Genomic DNA, 22,237 nt, shown 5'->3' on the forward strand with positions numbered 1-22,237 from the left:
GGGAGAGAAATGATGGGAAGTAATTGGGAGGCGCTGAGTACATTTGAATATATCTGCTTTTGCAGTAACCTGATAAATTGGTGAGGGCGTCATTCTCTGCAGAAAATAAAAGTTACAATGCAGATTTTGGAGTTTTATTCTCAATCAAGTAATTGTGTAAGTATACAAGACATGCATTGAATTGTGCTTTCTGAGGTTAAAATATCTTTGAAATAATTACTATTAATAGTAATAGCGTAATACTATTAGTACCAGTAATTAAAACTGGTTATTAAATTAGGATTCATAAACATTATATATATGAGCTAATGTTGTCCGTAGTATATACAAAATCACTGAAATAAACATTGAGAAATATTGGATTATTAAAGACATATGCTGTTTTGTGTAAGAGGCCGATAACATAAGGTTCTTTTTTAAATTAAACTAGAATATTAAAATGAGTTTCCAGTGCCACAGCAGTTACCTGAGAGCAGACAGGTATCCTGTAAGTTCAACCAACTCCTGCCTGAAGTTGCATGGAAGTGAACTGGCAGGTGGGGACTGGAATTGGTAAGGCTAAAGTATGCCACTGACAGTACACAGAGAAACCACCCTGGGGTGAGCTGCACTGAATGGGCTGGGCGAGGGGTTGCAGAAACAATACTGGCTTCGGGGAGGGAAAGGAAAGATCATGCAGGATCAGCCCCAGAACTCCTCGAACAGCACTCCTGTTCCTTTGGGTCCCCAAGGAATTTTTCATGAATGAAAAGCTTCTGGTGGCACGATGGCTGAGTGGTTATCACTGCTGCCTCAGAGAGCTACAGACCTGGGTTCTATTCCACCCTCAGGCAACTGTCTGTTTGGAGCTTGTACATTCTCTCCATGTCTGCATGGTTTTCCTCTGGACGACCTGGTTATCTCCCACAGTCGGACAATGTGCATCTTAGGGAGATTGGCCATTCTAAATTGCCAATAGTGTCGAGCGATGTGCAGGTTAATGGATTGGCTGTGCTAACTTGCCAATAATGTCCAAGGATGTGCAGTCTAGAAGGATTAGCCATGGGAAATGCAGGATTCCAGGAATAGGGTGGGGGCTGAGTCTGAGTGGGATGCCCTTCGAAGGGTTGGTGTGGACTCAGTGGGCAGAATGGCCTGCTCCTGCATCGTAGGGATTATGTGATGATACTGTGCTGCCTGTTGCTCAGTGCCGGTGCCACCATTGCTGTGAGGTGGGCCTCCCTGAGTCCCAGTTAAAACGGAGTCATGGAGCTGGTGACTTTTACACCTCAACAGATCTGTCACCACTCACCTCTAGCCAGACTCTCGCATCACTTGGAAGTCAGTGAAGGTTAATATATTTGATTTACATGATTTATTTATTGTCACATGTATTTTGTTAAATAAAGTGTTGCTTTGTGTCACCATGTTGTGGCACCATAAAGGCTGTGAGGCAGGAACGGAATGGTCATTGGCCAGAAAGTCACCCTGCTTGATTTTAACCCTTCAATGAAGTACAGGTCCAATCTCTATCATTCTGTTTTGTGAATCCATTAAGAAATGCATCTTTGTGGACCCAATTTTGCTTCGAGGAAGGTGAAGATTTCCTCATATCAAAGGATAAGAGTAAATTAAAGTGGTAATAAGTCAGTGAATTGAGTGGAAAGGCAATACTAAACAACATGAAGAATGGAAGGTGACTTGGTTGGGAAGGTAGACACACTAAGGTACATTCCATTAGTGGGGAGGAGGATGGGGGAGGAGTCTAAAATGAGGGACCATAAATATAAGTGATAATGGGAACTGCAGTTGCTGGAGAATCCAAGATAATAAGGGTCTAGGCCCGAAACGTCAGCTTTTGTGCTCCTGAGATGCTGCTGGGCTGCTGTGTTCATCCAGCCTCACATTTTATTACCATGACCATAAATATAACTTGGTCATTAATAAATCTGGTTAGGGGTTTGAGAGAAATTCTTTACTCTGAGAGTAACTCTTGTGAAACTGGTTACTGTGAGAAATATTTGGGATGAATTGCATACATTGAAGGGGAACCTAAATAAGTATATGAAGAAGAAAGGCACACAAAATATGTTCCAAGGTCGAATGACATAAAGCCAGAGGGGGCTCATTTTGGAGCATAAACACCAGACTAAGCTTCTGTACTAAAAGACTTGATTCTGCAGGATAAAATTCTACAGACTGCATTTTAAAAGGGTCAGGCTAAAGTTGTCTGAATATTGAATCCAAATTCCAGGATCTGAAAAGGAACCTCCAGGATGCACGGTGTCAAGAATTTGGAAGATGGAAACAAGCACCATTCAAAGAAGCAGACAATTGGAATATAGGAACAGGACTAGACCATTCAGCCCTTGAGCCGGTTCCACCATTCATTGAGATCATGGCTGATTCGTGCCTAACTCCATGTACCTACATTGGGCCCATACCCCTTAATACCTTTGCTGAACAAAAGTCTGTCTATTTCAGATTTAAAATTAACAACTGATTCTGTATCCACTGCAGTTTGGAAGAGAGTTCCAAATGTCTACACCCTTTGTGTGTAGAAGTGCGCCCTAACATCGTTCCTGAATGGTCTGGCCCTAATTCTTAGACTTTGTATCCAAGTTCTAGAATCTTCAACCAGTGGAAATAGTTTATCTTTATTGACACTGTCTTTTCTTGTCAATATTGTGAAGGCTATGATCAGATCACCCCCTAACCTTCTAAATTCTGGAGAAAATAAGCTTAATTTGTGTTTTAACCCCTGATGTTCAGGCATCACTCTTGTAAACCTACACTGTACTCCCTCTAAGGCCAACATATCCTTCCTAAGGTATAATGTCCAGAGCTGCTCATAGGACTCTAAGTGGGGTCTAACCATAGTTTTGTATAACTGCAGCATAATTTCTGCATTCCTTGTACTCCAGTACATTTGATGTAAAGGCCAGCAACCCATTAGCTTTCTTGATTATTTTATGCACCAGTTTATGATATTTCAAAGGTCTAGGCACCTGAAACCCCAAATCTGTTTGGAAATCCATTGCATTTAACTTCATACAATCTCAAAAGTACCCTGATCCATCCATTTTCAGTTCAATATGAATAACATTGCACTTGCTTAGATTGAACTCCATCTGCTACAGTTTTGCCCATTCACTTAACTTATCAATATCCCCTTGTAATTGTATGCTGTCATCTACAGTGTATAAAATACCGCCCAACTTTCTGTAATCAGCACATTTGGAAATAAGACTTTTTATATCATTGTTCAAGTCATTTATCAATGACATGAATAGTTGAGGCCATAACACAAATGTTTATGGGATCCCAGTGTTCATACCCTGCCAATTTCATTAACTATCCATTACCCCCATTTATTGTTGTCTGCCACTCAATGAGCAGATTGCCCCATGTTCCCAATCCTGTGTTCACCATCTAAAGGACAAATGTAGCAAAAGGAGAGCCTAATCCAAAATCCCAATGGCAATTAATGCCTTTTATTTTATATTCCTTCATGGTAGGTGGCAGCCACTGGCTAAGCCATATTTATTGCCCATCTCTAATTGCCCACAGAGCAACTACATTGCTGTGGGTCTGGAGTCATGCGCAGCTCAGGCATCAGTTTTATCAGACATAAGGACATCAGTTTTCTTCCCTAAGGGTCATCAGTGAATTAGATGGGTTTTTCTGACATTGATTTTCTGGTCACCGTTAGACTCAATTTTTATTGAATTCATATTCTACATGGCAGGATTCAAGCCCAGGTCACCAAGACATTACCTGGGTCACTAGATAAATATTCTAGCAATAATACCACAAGGCCATTGCCTCCCATTTTATTGGCCATTCCAGCAACACTAAATGATGTGGTAGCATTTGAAGGCACTTGGCTGAGAGGAAAGCATCAAACAACAAATCATCCTGGGTGAAGAAGTGCTAATGAGTAATTTCCAAGTTCACTGTTCTTTCTCTGATATGTGATAGATGCCCAGAAAGCCTCATAAACACACAACTGTCCAGAACGATCCCTAAGCTTTGGGATAACATCTCCTCAGAGCCAAACAGCAGCAGTCTCACCCTGACTCATCACAATTCCACCAATGATGCAGGTATTTAGGAGATCCAGGGCCCTTAAGGTCATACTAGTGCTGAGCAAAAGATTGGTACTAATGTTGAGATTCCAGGATCCAGTCTGGGAAACCAAGGCTTGAAATTGAATCGTAACAACTGAATATTTTTTTAAAGTGTTTTTTTTTACTGAGATTCAGGAATATTACACAAATCATCTCAAGATGCACATCAATTCACTTGTGCTTGGTGCCATCTCAATGAAAATGGTTTCTTCTGCCTGTGTTAATTCTATGAGCAAATGTTGGGTCTTCACAACCCAGTGGAAAAATAACTTTTCAATTTTTTTTTAAAAATGAAGATCCTTTTCAGTGCTGCTACTGTCTTTCAATTTGTACGTGACTGGATTCAAGTTTCCAAATATCTGATGCTTCATGCGTCTCTCTGCAATTTTTAATGCATGCAAAATGCTTATTTGTTCTATAACAGTTTATGAGCCCTGTAAGAATTATTTTAGCAATTTTCTAGTTTTGATATTCAAACATATCCCATAATAACGTACTGAGCACACAATCATTTTTCCAGCTTCATTTGCTTTGCAGGAGAACAGTGACCGGATTTCCCAAATAATTAACCGGCCGTGAAACACTTCTGAAAAACCAGAGCAGTATAAAGTTTTGTTGTCCTTTCATTTCATTGAAAACATTATTATATTTAAGATCACTCCTCCTCGTGGCCTGACATCAGCTGCCTTACTCTGAAAGGACAGGAGACCAGTGGGTTACTTGTAAAAAACACCATCCCGAATATGGATAACTTTCAATTAGTATTTAGGTGAAGCACTAGCAACAGATACTGAAACAAACAGAAACACAAAGGTTGCTGCAAGTTCCACCAGCTCTGTCCTCCCCTGATGACCCCAATCAACTGTTTGCAGAGTCCAGAAAATTTGATTTGATTTGATTTATTACTGTCGCATGTACCCAAGTACAGTGAAAAGTTCTGTTTCTCGGGCAGTACGGGCAGATCATAACATACAAAGATCATGCTGTGATTGAACAGAGTTAAGAATAGAAAGTTACGCTGCAAAGAAGACGCACAAAAAGCAAGATCAACATTAGGTTTGAAATTTGAGAGGTCCTTTCAGCTGTGTAATAACAGCAGGGAAGAAGCTGGTCTTGAATCAGTTGGTATGTGTTTAAGCTTTTGTATCTTCTGCCTATCCGAAGAGGTTAGAAGAGATTGCAACCGGTCTGAGAGGGGTTTTTGATTATGTTGACTGCCTGTCCAAGGCATTTGGAAGTATAGATGGAATCAATGGTTGGAAGGTTGGCTACTGTAATAGTCTGGGCTGTGTTCTTAACTCTCTGTATTTTCTTCGAGTCCTGGGCAGACCAGTTTCCATATCAAGCTATGATGCATCCAAATGGGATGCTTTCAATGCTGCATTTATTAAAGTTGGTGAAAGTCCTTATTTCCTTAGATTCCTGAGGAAGAGGAGGAGAAAAGTTCCCTTTGTTGCCCTCCCATCATTGGTCTGGATGAGGAGACATGTAAGGATGCTCCCAAAATCTATATCTTATGGTCCCAATTTGAGCTCTCCACTGAATTTGAGGAGCCGATCAACTCCCCAGCAATGAAATCACAGCTGTGGCCTCATAAGAACCTAGGTTTATTGGGGACATGAGTAGGCTATTCACCCCCTTGTTCTGCCTTTCAACCCAATTGCGACCTCAATTTCTACCCAGATTGGATTTACCCGCATACCCTTGCTACTTTTAGCTAACAACGTTCTATCGGTTCCCATCTTGAAAGATTTAATTGTCCCAACGTTGGAGACGAGGCAACCAGATTTTCACTCTGCTTTCAATAAAAAAACTACCTGATTCCATTCACTCCTAGATGACTGAGCTTTTGATTTCCACACCAAAAGAACGCAGTTCACATTTGAAACATCTCTCAATCTCCTGCACTCAAAGATGAACATTCCCAGTCTTAGAAGTGTCTTCAGTGGCAGTGAAGCAGAGAGTCATGATCTGCCATTTCCATTGGGCCAAGAACCATTTTTTTTTGTGATTTTGAAAAAAGTTATCTGTTTGTGAGTTGTATAAGTTAAATAAAAGATCTACCAAGTAGATATTGTCATGAAAAATATTATGTCTTTTAAAAGCCTGTGTTAGATTTCCCAAGTTATGAATTATTACAGGCTTGAACATGTATTCTAGACTAACCTTGTACTAATGTGTCGAGGAAGATAAGATATTCAAAAAAAATACAGTCCCGAACACCAGTAATCCTTCATTTAACACAATATATCAACTGGAGAGATTATAATCTTCCAAAATACCATGCCCATATTTATATATTCCCCTCATCACAGCAGACTGAACACTGATGACATTGATAACCCTTAACAGGTATATGTCATATTTCTCATTGTTTTGTTGATGAAAGTGAGGATATCAGTGAGATTCTGAATCCATGCAGTTGTCCAGCATATGTATCCATGTTCCATTGTAGCCTGTGTATTTCCTAGACTGAGTGAACTGAATTGCCTAAGCCTCTATGCTTCGCCTCACGAAATATCGCTTTAAATGCAGACACGAGCTGAAATGTGAAACTGTTCAATAACCCTATAACTGCTTGAATAAAACAGACTTAAATCAACAGATGATTCAATAATGACTGGGGGCAAAGAGCTTGTACATTTTGTGGTCAATTATGTGTAATAAGTAATTCATCTCATTAAACCCCCAGGCTACTAGCATGGATACAATTGCCAAAATGTATTCAGAACACAGGCAATTATTTCCCATGCTGCCTTCAGTAAACCAGCCTTAACCATAAAGCCGATTAAGCCAGTGGAAAGATCCTAGCAGGATAGTATCTTGCTTTATATTGAACTGAAAATTCTTGCTCAGGACCTGTTTGTCTTATAGTAACCAAAGGGGAATCAGTGGTGAAATCTATCAACAGCTGTAGTGCAAATAGGCTGATGACAAATGGACTATTTGCTTTTTACACTCTGCCCAATTTTCTCTCTCATTGAAAATTGTTGTCTCACCAGAAAGCTTTTCCACTCTCAGTCTAGATATCATCCATCACTCAGTTCCCGTCCGCTACTCCAGCTGCAATTATAAAGCCATCTTGAAGAGCACTGTTTGCATCCTCATCTCCCACAACAGACCACCACCCACCTCCTGTACCTGAAAAAATAGGAGCAATCCTTGAACAAGAGTGGGAACCATTCTTTTGAATGCACAGCCTCAACTTGATGAAGAATAGTTATGCTCCAATACCGATCCCCACCTCACTGACGCAACACCAGTGGTTTCAGAGGTTACTAAAACCCCATAGCCAAAAGAAATTTATCTGCCCACCCCTCTCCATTGAGCTCTAAAGCCATTGCTGGATCCAGAGCTTCCATACTCACTGTAATCACTGTAGTACATTACTGAGCAAATTCTACCTTATGGACGGGAAAGCTGTCCTCTCTGTTGGCTTGCGAAAGTAGCCAAATTGTTTACTGAGTTCGGAGAAAACAGTGGAGAAGCTTTATATTCTCAATGTGGTAAGCAGATATTTGGGTTGATCTTATAAAATTGTTTCAAGCATTGGAAGGTTTAACCTTGGATATTATTTCAACTTAATTGAACTGAATTAAATTCAAATAGCTTTATTGTCACATGCACTCAAATGACTACAGTGAAAAGCTCTAAAGCTCCCACTTAGAGCACAATCTTAGGTACAAAGGTTTAGAGGTACATCTTCTGCAGTTCCAGATTAATTGCACTGTATCAACATCACTGATACTTGGCACCATCTAAGGCACAGTGTATCTAGGTAAATCCTCAGTGACAGATTAGAGAAATGAAGAAAAAAAAGGTTACATTTCAGCTATATACAACACAACCATCGGTCAAAAAAACAAGAGGCAGAGTTAAAAAGGCAAACATCACAGCCTCTCTCCAAGGGCAACATTTATTAACTCAATCAGAGATAGTAAGAACTGCCGATGCTGGAGTCTGGAGGAACAGCAGTAGGCCAGGCAGCATCAGAGGAGCAGGAAAGCTGATGTTTCAGGTGGGACCCTTCTTCAGAAATGGGGGAGGGGAAGGGGACTCACATAATTAGAGAGGGGGACGCAGTGATAGCAGGTAGGTAGTGGAACAGGTAGGTGGGAGAGAAGATGGGCAGGTCAAGGAGGCTGGGATGAACCTAGTAAAAGTGAGTGTAGATAGGTAGTGGTGGGGATTGGTCAGTGAGGTGGGAGGCATTAATAGGTGGGAGAGAAGAAGGACAGGGCAATGAGGTGGGGGGGAGAGTTGGGGGTGCTGGTCTTTGGATGAGGTCGGGGTTGGGGAGATTTTGATTTATTAAAAAGGGAGATTTATTAACCATTGCTAATGGCCTTTGAGCTGTGTGGCTTTCTAGGTCATTTCAGAGGGTAGCTAACACATGACTGTTGGTCTGGAGTCAAATCTAGGCTACACGAGGTAGGGACCGAAGAGGTCCTTCTCAAAATGGACATTAGTAAAAGGGAAAGCTGGAAATTGAAGATGTGGCCGTATTATGCGTTTAGCCGCAAAAGGGACCCTGCAGTAATATTTAAATAATTCACTGATAACTATAGTGTTAATTGTTAGTCAATTTCTGTTGGCCAAGACAGAGCTAGAAGTGTATGGTGGTATGATTTAAAGTTGCAGAAATCTGTACCCAGGCACGTAAAGAGCATTCTGTTACATTCCTGTCTTATGTTTTCAATTGAATGAAGTTAGTCTTATAAAGGGCTGCCTGATGACATTAGGGGGAACTTTTTCTTAAATCAGTTGGAATACAGATTGGGCCAACACTAGTTTGGACTGCTGCCAGAGACCAATTTCATCTTCGCTTTCTCCGGCGAGTTTTCAAAAGTTAAATGTATTGCTCCATAGGGTAGAGGGACATTACTGTCGTTAATACCTTTCTGTGTATATTGCTGGCCAGTTGTGTACTGTCTTTACTCTGCTCTTAGCCATGCTGACCTGATGGATTTCCATAAAACATTCTCACCAGACAAATTGATGTATTTCAGGAAACATTTCAGCAGTTGCACACAAAATAAATCTTTTTCTTTGTCCTTCTACTTTCCTTCCGTTTCCCAAAAGTACTGCATTTCATAGGGTACCTGTAACTTACCTACTGTTACTAGGTTTAAGCCTAGATGTAGGGCCTTACTATTTACAAAGAGGTTGTGGTTGGGGAAACCAGGTGGAGGCTTGGGGACTGCTTTGCGGAACTCTTACACTCGGTTTGCATTAAACAGCTGCACCTCCTAGTTGCGAACCATTTCAACTCCCCCTCCCGTTCCTCAGACGACATGTCCATCCTGGGCCTCCTGCAGTGCCACTTCGATGCCACCCAAAGGTTGCAGGAACAGCACCTCATATTTTGCTTGGGAACCCTGCAGCCTAATGGTATCAAGGTGGACTTCACAAGCTTCAAAATCTCCCCTCCTCCAACTGCATCCCAAAACCAGCCCGGCTTGTCCCTGCCTCCCTAACCTGTCCTTCCTCCCACCTATCCCCTCCTCTCACCTCAAGCCCCACCCCATCTCCTACCTATTAGCCTCATCCCACCCCCTTGACCTGTCCGTCCTCCCTGGACTGACCTATCCCCTCCCTTCCTCCCCACCTACACTCACCTTTACTGGCTCCATCCCTGCCTCTTTGGCCTATCTGTCTCCTCTCCACCTATCTTCACCTCTATCCATCTTTTATCCACCTCCCCATCTTTTCCTATTTATTTCAGAAGCTCCTTCCCCTCCCCCATTTCTGAAGAAGTGTCTGGACCCGAAACGTCAACTTTCCTGCTCCTCTGATGCTGCTTGGCCTGCTGTGTTCATCCAGCTGTACACCTTGTTATCTCAGTACAAATCATTAACTGATCAGATTTTGCGGTAAAGTTGAGGATAAATTGTCAAGAAATTCATTCAGAATTACAAAACAAATTCCTAGGTGTTGTACAAAAACAGAAGTTGCTGGAAACTCAGTAGGTCCAGCAGCATCTGTGAAGAAAAAGATCAGTTAATGTTTCGGGTTCAGGACACTTCCATAGAACAGTTCTGAACAGGGGCTGTTGCTGAAGAGATTGTACAAGAAGAGTGGAGTGCAGAGTTGGTGAATGAGAGAAGAACACAGAAAGAGATGAAGGAGGAGTGAAGAGGAACGTGAGACAGGATCTGGCATTGAGGAAGGCAAATTTGTCTTGGGGAAATCAAGGATCGCATTGCTTCTCCTCTATGCCCACAAGTAGCGCTGGAAAAGCACTTCCCTGTGCCATCCAGGACCTCTCACCTCTCTTTTCTTCAAGGCCAGGAATCCCCTTTGACTAAAGCTGAAACAAAGGAAGTGTAATCTCATGCACCCAACCTTATCCACCCCATTGTCCCATTGTCATGAAGTGGATTTGAGATGGCATGAGTTCACGTTTGAATTCTTTTAAAGTTTTACTTTAAAATGCACCTGTTTGCTAGAAGTTGAAGCAACCCATCCTCAGAAGAATTTTAAAAATACACTGGGCATTAAAGACAAGCTTGATCCTGCCTTCAACTAATTTTCTTCTCGTTTAACAGGAGCAGAATTAGATTTTGCGCAGTATACTCACATTCTGATTAAGAGAAGGTACTCTAACACTGCAGGGCTATCAGCGTTCAAAGACCTTTAGCCTGTGTATCCCTTTGTGGTAAAGAAAGGCCAAGCAACATGTTGGGGGAGTGTTAAAACCTGGCAATGTGAGAGACAGAGTTTCAATTGGAATCACACTGTCATTGAGGGCTGTGAGTTACTGAGTGCTGAATGTGAGTTTGCTCGCTGAGCTGGAAGGTTAGTTTTCAGACGTTTCGTCACTTTTTTTAATTTGAAAAAGTGTACTTTATTCATAAGATGTACAAAAAATAAAACATATTTATACACCTAACCAGTCGTGCAAGCCGCTCCGGGTTACCCAGGGGGTACGTACACCAAAGGAAAAAAACAAAGCAAAGAAAACACCCCAGCAGTCGTCTCCCCGCACAGTCCCAGTTGTCCCCCGACCAGTTGGGGAAGGCGCCAGCTGGGCCCAGTTACCAGATAGGGCCCTTTTTTCCATTCTGGATGAGGGGTTTCATACCGTGGTCTTGCCCCACCGCGCCTTGGCGGCAGCTGCCCCAAGCTTTAGCGCGTCCCTCAGCACGTAGTCCTGGTCCTTGGAGTGTGCCAGTCTGCAACACTCAGTCGGGGTCAGTTCTTTCAGCTGGCAGACCAGCAAGTTGCGGGCAGACCAAAGAGCGTCTTTCACCGCATTGATGGTCCCCCAGGCACAGTTGATTTTGGTCCCGGTGTGCGTCCCCGGAAACAGCCCGTAAAGCACGGAGTCCCGCGTCACGGAGCTGCTCGGGACAAACCTCGACAAATACCACTGCATCCCCCTCCAGACCTCCTGCACATAGACAGACTCCAGAAGGAGGTGATCGCCAGTCTCATTCCCCCCCGCAGCCGCCTCGAGGGCAGCATGTGGTGGCGCAGAGATTCCGGACGTGCATAAAGGATCTCACTGGCAGAGCCCCTCTCACCGCCAGCCAAGCAATGTCCTTGTGCTTGTTTGAAAGTTCTGGCGATGAGGCATTCTGCCAAACGACTTTGGCAGTCTCCGTGGGGAACCACATGACGGGATCCACCCTCTCCTTTTCCCTAAGGGTCTTGAGGATACTACGTGCTGACCAGTGCCTGACGGCCTTGTGGCCAAAGGTGTTTCCCTTCAAAAGTTTCTCCACGAAGGACAGGTGGTACGGGACGGTCCAACTACTCGAAGCGTTCCGCGGCAACGAGGCCAGGCCCATCCTTCGCAACACCGGGGACAGGTAGAACCTCAGTAAGTAGTGACACTTGGTGTTTGCGTACTGAGGATCTACGCACAGCTTGATGCAGCCGCACACAAAGGTAGCCATCAGGGTGAGGGTGGCGTTCAGTACGCCCTTTCCCCCATTTTACAGGTCTTTGTACATGGTGTCCCTGCGGACCTGGTCCATCCTCAACCCCCAAATGAAGTGGAAGATGGCTCGGGTGACTGCAGCGGCACAGGTCCAGGGATTAGGCCAGGCCTGCGCCACATACAACAGTACCGAAAGCCCCTCGCACCTGACAACCAGGTTCTTACCCGCGATGGAGAGGGACTGGAGCATCCACCTGCCCAGCTTCTGCTTCAGTTTGGGGATACGCTCCTCCCAAGTCTTAATGCACACCCCAGCTCCACCGAACCAAACACCCAGCACCTTCAGGTAGTCTGTCCTGAGGGTGAAGGGGATGAAGGAGCGGTTGTCCCAGTTCCCGAAGAACATGGCCTCACTTACTCCGCTCCCTCCGCTCCAACCCCAACCTCACCATCAAACCCACAGACAAGGGTGACGCAGTGGTAGGATGGCGCACTGACCTCCACATCGCCAAGGCCAAACGCCAACTCTGCGACACCACCTCCAACGCCCCCTCGATCATGACCCCACCCCCGAGCACCAAACCATCATCTCCAACACCTTCATGACCTTATCACCTCAGAGGACCTCCCACCCACAGCCTCCAACCTCATTGTTGCCCAAACCCGCACGGCCCGTTTCTATCTCCTTCCTAAAATCCACAAACCTGCCTGCCCTGGTCGACCCATTGTCTCAGCCTGTTCCTGCCCCACCAAACTCATCTCCACCTATCTGGACTCCATTTTCTCCCCTTTGGTCCAGGAACTCCCTACCTACGTCCGTGACACCACCCACACCCTCCAACTCCTCCAGGACTTCCTATTCCCTGGCCCCTAACACCTCATTTTCACCATGGACATCCAGTCCCTATACACCTGTATTCCGCATGCAGATGGCCTCAAGGCCCTCCACTTCTTCCTGTCCCGCAGGCCAAACCAGTCCCCCTCCACCGACACCCTCATCCACCTAGCCGAACTCGTCCTCACCCTCAACAACTTCTCTTTCGATTCCTCCCACTTCCTACAGACAAATGGGGTGGCCATGGGCACCCGCATGGGCCCCAGCTATGCCTGCCTCTTTGTAGGTTACATGGAACAGTCCCCCTTCCTCTTGTAAGTGAGGGTGATGATGCCCTTCCTCATGGACTTGCACATTTCCCCTGCCCGAAGCGCACTATCGTACACCTCCAGCAGGTCCTGGCCGACCAGGCCCCACAGAGCAGAATACAGCTCGACCAGTAAGCCGTCGCTCCCGGGAGTCTTATTCCTCTCCAAGGACTTGAGGGTTCTGGTCAGCTCGTCCAGGGATAGCGACCAGTCCTGCCACTCCCTCGTGCCGTCGTCTAAGACCTCCGTGATAGACGACAGGAACGACTCGCAGGCCGTGCTGTCCGTGGGCTTCGTGTTGTACAGTCCGGCATAGAAGGATCTGCTGATCCTCAAAATGTCAGGCCGAGACAACGTCACCGAGCCGTCGTCCTCCTTCAGCCGGCTAAGCACAGAGCTCACTTTGTGCACCTTCTGAAAGAAGAAACGCGAGCACGTCTCGTCCTGCTCCACGGAGCGGACCCTGGACCAGATTATCCTGGAGGCCTCCGTGGTGAAGAGGGGCTTGCTGGCCCCTCACTTCGCGGAGGTCCTCCGTGACATCGACCACTATCAACTGCAGAAGGAGCAGGTTCTGCACCCTTTTCTGGAGTCGCGACAGCTTTCCCCGCCTTTCTCTCGCCTTCCGAACACCCTTGAGGACAAAGAACCTCTTGTTGTTCTCCTTCACCGTCTCCCACCAGTCGCCTGGAGACTCAAAGAGGGGTTTCACGTTTCTCCAACCAGTGTACTCCCTCTTAAGCTCATCGACGTTCTCTGGGGCCAACAGAGTCGTGTTGAGCTTCCACGTCCCCTTGCCGGCCTGCTGGCCGTCCTGTAAGTGACAGTCGGCCAGCAGGAGGCAGTGGTCGGAGAAGAACACCGGCTCGACGCCGGTGGACCTGACCGAGAGCGCCCGTGACACAAACAGGAAGGCTATCCTTGAGCGGATAGACCCGTCTGGCCGCGACCAGGTGTATCTCCGCTGCACTCCGTCTGCAGGGGCACTGAAGACGTTGAGCAGCTTGGCGTCCTTCACCGTGCCCATCAGGAATCTGGACGTGACATCCAGTTGACTCACCCATCCGCTGTCCCCACGCTGGATCTTCCATCTGCATCGATGATGCAGTTGAAGTCTCCGCCTAGGATGACCGGCCTGGACGTAGCCAGCAGGGGTGGAAGCCGCTGCAGGACGGCCAACCGCTCACTCCGTACCGCTGGGGCGTACACGTTGATCAGCCTCAGGGGAGCGTTCCTGTAGGTGACGTCAGCCACTAGGAGGTGCCCCCCCACCACCTCCTGAACTTAAGAAATGGTGAAGTTGCACCCCCACAGCAGAATAGCCAGGCCCGAGGATCAACAGTCGTTCCCCCCCGACCAGATCGAAGGCCCACAGGTCCAGGTGCTGGACCATTTCCCGTACCTGCTGAGGTGCGGTATCCCGCACTCCTGCAGAAACAGGAGGTCCGCCTTGATGGTGGTCAGGTAGGCCAGCGTGGACACACATCTTGCGGTGGACTTGACGCTGCGCACATTAATGCTCGCAACTCGTACCCCCATTGTGGGCAGTGACCACAGTACCCTCCCCAAGTCCAAGGTCCAGCCCCTCCATCTGTCCCTTCATGCCCATTGCCCGGGCTAACTGCTGGATGCTCTCCGGGCTCAGGAAATCATCCGTGCTGCCTTCTGGGTGGCATCCCCCCGTCGGGGGTACGGAGGCAGGAGAGTCCGGCTCTGGGTCAGGCTGGAGACACGCTGTTTCCTCCTTCCCGCCTGAAAGTTCCGGGGGGTCCTCCAGGGCCGCAGCGGCGCGTGGCTCAGTGTCAGAGGGAGCCTCAGGACGCCTCCCGTCACCTGGAAGCGGGGTGCTACTTTCCTTCTCCCTTGAGATCTTTAGCTTCTGCTTTGGGCAGGCCTCCTCCGAATCTCCCTTCTCAGAGGAACTCTTATAGGCCCCTGTAGCTGCTTCTTCCCGCCTGATGGTTGCGTTGCCTGGACCCACCAGCGCACCTTCTTCCTCGCTTTCCGGACCATCGTCCGCCCCCCTGGGTCACCTGTCGCCTCCTCCATCGACTCCGGGTTGTCGGGGGGGGGGGGGAAATCGGAGCCTGCAGGGGCGCTTTGCTGGCCTCGGGTCCGTCCCGCGGGGCTGGGCCCACCTGCACGACCTGGCCCTCCTGCACGTTAGGGGGGTCCTTGCAGGCCCTGGTGCCTTCCTCTCCTCTGGGGGGGCTTGCCCTGCATTGCCCCTGCCAGCGACCTGGGCGTAGGTGACCCCCCCCCCCCCCCCACCGCGGGCATGCCCTATAGAGGTGGCCCGCTTCCCCGCAAAGGTTGCAGCTTTTTTCTTGTGGGCAATCCTTTGCAAGGTGTCCCTCCTCCCTGCAGATGGTGGCTTTGCAGTCAGCTGCCACGTGACCTGACCTACCACAGGCGTGGCAGACTTTAGGTTGCCCTGCGTAGGTCAGGTAGCCCTTGCTTCCGCCGATCGTGAAGCTGGACGGTGGGTGTACGATGTTCCCGTCCGCGCCCATCCTCAGCATCACCTTGACCTGCCTCTTACTGGTCCAGATGCCAAAGGGGTCCATGATGTTGGTTAGGTCCCTTTCCACCTTCACGTACCTTCCGAGGAAGGTCAGGACATCAACTGCTGGCACGTGCGGGTTGTACATATGTACAGTCACCATACGGCTCCTCTGCGCTGGCATCACGAACAGCGAGACAGCGGTCAGTACAGAGAGGGGGCCCTCACCTCCTTTCTCCTTGAAAACCTCCAGGAAGCGCTCGCAAAGCTTGGCATTCCTGAAGGTCACATCGTAAAAACCTCCTCCGGGGAAATCCTGCAGGCAGTAAATGTCTGTAGCAGCAAACCCACAACAGTCCAACAGGACCCTCTTCACAAAGAAGGTGCGGCCCACAGGTGCACCTTCATCCACCTTCTTTACGGAAACACGGATGGTGTTCCGGACCCCCTGACCTGGGGTACGAGCACTCGTCGCATCCATCGTTGCAAGTTGGTTGCTCCCCTGAACCAGCGTTAGGCCGAAGCCAGCATTAAGATCCACCGGTTGCAAGGGTGCGCAGCCAACCCGACGTCTTCCTTCCACCTCCAAAACAGTCGTGCTCTCCTCTTCTCAGTCCACAAAAGAGTGGGCCTTTATTTTGTTCCGGATGTAAGCCGGTTCACTGAGCAGGAAGGTTCGTTCCCAGACATTTTGTCACCATTCCAGGTAACATCATCAGTGAGCCTCCGACGAAGCGCTGGTGTTATGTCCCGCTTTCTATTTAACTGTTTAGGTTTCCTTGGGTTGGTGATGTTATTTCCTGCGTTGGTGATGTCATTTCCTGTTTTTTCTCTCAGAGGATGGTAGATTGGCTCCACATCAATGTGTTGATTATCCAAACACATTGATTTGGAGCCAATCTACCATCCTCTGAGAAAAAGAACAGGAAATGACATCACCAATGCAGGAAATGACATCACCAACCCAAGGAAACCTAAACAGTTAAATCAAAAGTGGGACATAACACCAGCGCTTCGTCGGAGGGTCACTGATGATGTTACCTGGAATGGTGACGAAACGTCTGGGAACAAACCGGCAGGCTCAGTGAACTAGCTTACATCTCGAACACAATAAAGACCCACTCTCTTGTGGACCGAGAGGAGGAGAGTGCTATCTTGGAGGTGAAAGGAGGATGTCGGGTTGGCTGTGTATCCTTGTGACCAGTGGATCTTAATGCTGGCTTCGGCCTAACGCTGGTTCAGGGGAGCAGCCAACCTGCAACGATGGCTGCGGCGAGTGCTCGTACCCCAGGTCAGGGGGTCCGGAACACCATCCGTGTTTCCGTGAAGAAGGTGGATGAAGTTGCACCTGTGGACTGCACCTTCTTCGTGAAGAGGGTCCTGTTGGACTGTTGCGGGTTTGCTGCTGCGGACATTTACTGCCTGCAGGATTTCCCCGGAGGAGGTTTTTATGATGTGACCTTCAGGAGTGCCAAGCTTTGCGAGCGCTTCCTGAAGGTTTTCAAGGAGAAAGGAGGTGAGGGCCCCCTCTCTGTATTGACTGCTGACCCGCTGTTTGTGATGCCAGCGCAGAGGAGCCGTATGGTGACTGTACACATGTACAACCCGCATGTGCCAGCAGTTGATGTCCTGACCTTCCTCGGAAGGTACGTGAAGGTGGAAGGGGGCCTAACTGACATCATGGACTCCTTTTGGCATTTGGACGAATAAAAGGCAGGTCAAGGTGACACTGAGGATGGGCGCAGATGGGAATATCGCACACCCACCGTCCAGCTTCGCGATCGGCGGGAGCAGGGGCTACCTGACCTATGCAGGGCAACCTAAAGTCTGCCATGCCTGTGGTAGATCAGGTCACGTGGCGGCCGACTGCAAAGCCACCATCTGCAGGAACTGCAGGGAGGAGGGACACCTTGCAAAGGATTGCCCACGAGAGAGAAGCTGCAACCTTTACGGGGAAGCGGGCCACTTCTATAGGGCATGCCCGCGGCGGGGTACCACCTACGCCCAGGTCGCCGGCAGGGGAAATGCGGGGCCAGCACCCCCGGAGGAGAGGAAGGCACCAGGGCCCAGCAAGGACCCCACTAATGTGCAGGAGGGCCAGGCCGTGCAGGAGGGCCCAGCCCTGCAGGATGGGCCTGAGGACAGCAAAGCACCCCTGCAGGCTCCGATCCCCCCCGACAACCCGGAGCCAATGGAGGCAGCGACAGGCGACCCAGGGGAGTGGACAACAGTCCAGAAAGCGAGGAGGAAGGTGCGTCGATGGGCCCAGGAACCGCAACCATCAGGCGGGAAGAGGCAGCTACAGGGGGGCTATAAGAGCTCCTCTGACGAGGAGAATTCGGAGAGGGCCCACCCGAAGCAGAAGTTAAAGGTCTCGAGGGGGAAGGAAAGCAGCCCCTCGCTTCCAGGTGACGGGAGGGGTCCTGAGGCTCCCTCCGACACCCAGTCAAGTGCCGCTGGAGCACTGGAGGGCCCCCGGAACTTCCAGGCGGGAAGGAGGAAACAGCGCGTCCCCAGCCTGACCCGGAGCCGGAACCTCCTGCCTCCGCACCCCTGATGGGGTGATGCCACCCGGAAGGCAGCACGGACGGTTTCCTGAGCCCGGAGAGCATCCAGCAGTTAGCCCGGGCAATGGGCATGAAGGGACAGATGGAGGGGCTGGACCTTGGACTTGGGGAGGGTACTGTGGTCACTGCCTACAATGGGGGTACGAGTTGCGAGCATTAAAGTGCGCAGCGTCAAGTCCACCGCAAGATGTGTGTCCACGTTGGCCTACCTGACCACCGTCAAGGCGGACCTCCTGTTTCTGCGGGAGTGCGGGATACCGCACCTCGGCAGGTGCGGGAAATGGTCCGGCACCTGGACCTGTGGGCCTTCAATCTGGTCGGGGGGTAACGACTGTCGCTCCTCGGGCCCGGCTATGCTGCTGCGGGGGCGCACCTTCACTATCTCTCAAGTTCAGGAGGTGGTGGGGGGGGGCGCCTCCTAGTGGCTGACATCACCTACAGGAACGCTCCCCTGAGGCTGATCAACGTGTACGCCCCAGCGGTACGGAGTGAGCGGTTGGCCGTCCTGCAGCGGCTTCCACCCCTGCTGGCTAAGTCCAGGCCGGTCATCCTAGGCGGAGACTTCAACTGCATCATCGATGCAGATGGAAGATTCAGCGTGGGGACAGCGGGTGGGGGGTGTCAACTGGACGTCACGTCCAGATTCCTGATGGGCACGGTGAAGGACGCCAAGCTGCTCGACGTCTTCAGCACCCCTGCAGATGGAGCGCAGCAGAGGTACACCTGGTCGCGGCCAGACGGGTCTATCCACTCAAGGATAGACTTCCTGTTTGTGTCACGGGCGTTCTCGGTCAGGTCCACCGGCGTCGAGCCGGTGTTCTTCTCCGACCACTGCCTCCTGCTGGCCGACTGTCACTTACAGGACGACCAGCCGGCCGGCAAGGGGACGTGGAAGCTCAACACGACTCTGTTGACCCCAGAGAACGTCGATGAGCTTAAGAGGGAGTACGCCGGTTGGAGAACCGTGAAACCCCTCTTCGAGTCTCCAGGCGACTGGTGGGAGACGGTGAAGGAGAACATCAAGAGGTTCTTTGTCCTCAAAGGTGTTCGGAAGGCGAGAGAGAGGCGGGGAAAGCTTTTGCAACTCCAGAAAAGGGTGCAGAACCTGCTCCTTCTGCAGTTGATGGGGGTCGATGTCACAGAGGACCTCCGCGAAGTGAGCGGCCAGCAAGCCTCGCTCTTCGCCGCGGAGGCCTCCAGGATAATCTTCCGGTCCAGGGTCCGCTCCGTGGAGCAGGACGAGACGTGCTCGCGTTTCTTCTTTCAGAAGGTGCACAAAGAGAGCTCTGTGCTTAGCCGGCTGAAGGAGGACGACGGCTCGGTGACGTCGTCTCGGCCCAACATTTTGAGGATCAGCAGATCCTTCTATGCCGGACTGTACGACACGAAGCCCACGGACAGCACGGCCTCTTGAGTCGTTCCTGTCGTCTATCACGGAGGTCTTAGACGACGGCACGAGGGAGTGGCTGGACCAGCCAATATCCCTGGACAAGCTGGACAGAGCCCTCAAGTCCTTGCAGAGGAATAGGACTCCCGGAAGCGACGGCTTACTGGTCGAGCTGTATTCCGCTCTGTGGGGCCTGGTCGGCCAGGACCTGCTGGAGGTGTACGATAGTGCGCTTCGGGCGGGGAAATGTGCAAGTCCATGAGGAAGGGCAGCATCACCCTCATTTACAAGAGGAAGGGGGAGAGGGAAGAAATTAAGAATTGGCGTCCCATTTCACTTTTGAACGTGGACTACAAAATCCTGGCCAAGGTCATTGCCAACCGGGTCAGGTCTGTCCTGGAGTCAGTGATTGATCCTGACCAAACCTGTGCTGTGCCGGGCAGGAAGATCGCTGAGAGCCTCGCGCTCATCAGGGATACGATCGCCTACGTACAGGACAGGCAGGTGGACACCTGCCTCGTCAGCCTGGACCAGGAGAAGGCCTTCGACAGGGTCTCTCATGCTTACATGAGGGACGTCCTCTCCAAATTGGGGTTCGGGGAGGGCATCCGCAATTGGATCCGGCTGCTCTACGCCAACATCGTTTGCGCAGTCTCGATCAACAGGTGGGAATCAGACAGTTTTCCTGTTAGATCTGGAGTCAGGCAGGGCTGCCCATTCTCTCCTGCCTTGTTCGTGTGCTGTGTGGAGCCCTTCGCCGCCTCCATCAGGAAGGACGTGAGCCTGAAGGGCGTGACTATCCCAGGCAGCGGAGGCCTTCAGGTCAAGACCGCCCTGTACATGGACGATGTCGCCGTCTTCTGCATCGATCGTCGGTCGGTGAGTAGGCTATTGGACATCTGCGGCCAGTTTGAACTGGCCACGGGTGCCAAAGTCAATAGGGGTAAGAGCGAGGTCATGTTCTTCGGGAACTGGGACGACCGCTCCTTCATCCCCTTCACCGTCAGGACAGACTACCTGAAGGTGCTGGGTGTTTGGTTTGGTGGAGCTGGGGCATGCACTAAGACTTGGGAGGAGCGTATCGCCAAATTGAAGCAGAAGCTGGGCAGGTGGATGCTCCGGTCCCTCTCCATCGCGGGTAAGAACCTGGTTGTCAGGTGTGAGGGGCTTTCGGTACTGTTGTATGTGGCGCAGGCCTGGCCTATTCCCTGGACCTGTGCCGCTGCAGTCACCCGGGCCATCTTCCACTTCATTTGGGGGTTGAGGATGGACCAGGTCCGCAGGGACACCATGTACAAAGACGTGGAAAATGGGGGAAAGGACGTACCAAACGCCACCCTCGCCCTGATGGCTACCTTTGTGTGCGGCTGCATCAAGCTGTGCGTAGATCCTCAGTATGCAAACACCAAGTGTCACTACTTACTGAGGTTCTACCTGTCCCCGGTGTTGCGAAGGATGGGCCTGGCCTCGTTGCCGCGGAACGCTCCAAGTAGTTGGACCGTTCCGTACCACCTGTCCTTCGTGGAGAAATTTTTGAAAGGAAACACCTTTGACCACAAGGCCGTCAGGCAGTGGTCAGCACGTAGTATCCTCAGGACCCTTCGGGAAAAGGAGAAGGTGGATCCCGTCGTGTGGTTCCCCACGCAGACTGCCAAAGTCGTTTGGCAGAATGCCTCATCGCCAGAACTTTCAAACAAGCAAAAGGACATTGCTTGGCTGGCGGTGAGAGGGGCTCAGCCAGTGAGATCCTTTATGCATGCCCGGAATCTCTGCACCACCGCACGCTGCCCTCGAGGTGGCTGCCGGGGGGACGAGACTGTCGATCACCTCCTTCTGGAGTGTGCCTATGCGCAGGAGGTCTGGAGGGGGATGCAGTGGTATTTGTCGAGGTTCGTCCCGAGCAGCTCCGTGACGCGGGACTCTGTGCTCTACGGGCTGTTTCCGGGGACGCACACCGAGACCAACATCAACTGCGCCTGAAGGACCATCAATGCGGTGAAAGACGCTCTTTGGTCTGCCCACAACTTGCTGGTCTGCCAGCTGAAAGAACTGACCCCGACCAAGTGTTGCAGACTGGCGCACTCCAAGGTCCAGGACTACGTGCTGAGGGACGCGCTAAAGCTTGGGGCAGCCGCCACCAAGGCGGGTGGGGAAAGACCACCGTATGAGCCCCCTCGTCCAGAAAAGGGAAAAGAACCCTATCTGGTAACTGGGCCCAGCTGGCGCCTTCCCCAACTGGTCAGGGGGCCAACTGGGACTGTGCGGGGTGACGACTGCCAGGGTGTTTTCTTTGCTTTGTTTTTTTTCTCTCTTTTGTTTTTTCCTTTAGTTGGTGTACGTACCCCCGGGTAACCTGGAGTGGCTTGCATGACTGGGTAGGTGTATAAATGTTTTATTTTTTGTACATTCTATGAATAAAGTATATTTTTTCAAATAAAAAAAAGATGACGAAACGTCTGAAAACTAACCTTCCAGCTCAGCGAGCAAACTCACATCCAGAACCTCAACAAATCTTCTCAAAACTCATTAGTTACTGAGCGCGTTTGTTTATTTTCCTTCTGAGCTTTCACTCTGTTCAATTTAATTCATCCATTTCCTTCCCTTGGATCATGGGCAATACAACAACCATTCACTGTTTAAACA

The 22,237-nt window shown here is 49.8% G+C and overlaps 1 protein-coding gene across 2 annotated transcripts in view; it reads left to right on the top strand.

Moving 5' to 3' along the window:
• adarb2 (adenosine deaminase RNA specific B2 (inactive)) overlaps positions 1-22,237 on the top strand; it is a 723,544-nt gene that overhangs the window by 416,631 nt on the left and 284,676 nt on the right. The window lies entirely within an intron of this gene.

This window comes from Stegostoma tigrinum, chromosome 2, assembly GCF_030684315.1.
Source record: "Stegostoma tigrinum isolate sSteTig4 chromosome 2, sSteTig4.hap1, whole genome shotgun sequence".
Classification (NCBI taxonomy): Eukaryota; Metazoa; Chordata; class Chondrichthyes; order Orectolobiformes; family Stegostomatidae; genus Stegostoma; species Stegostoma tigrinum.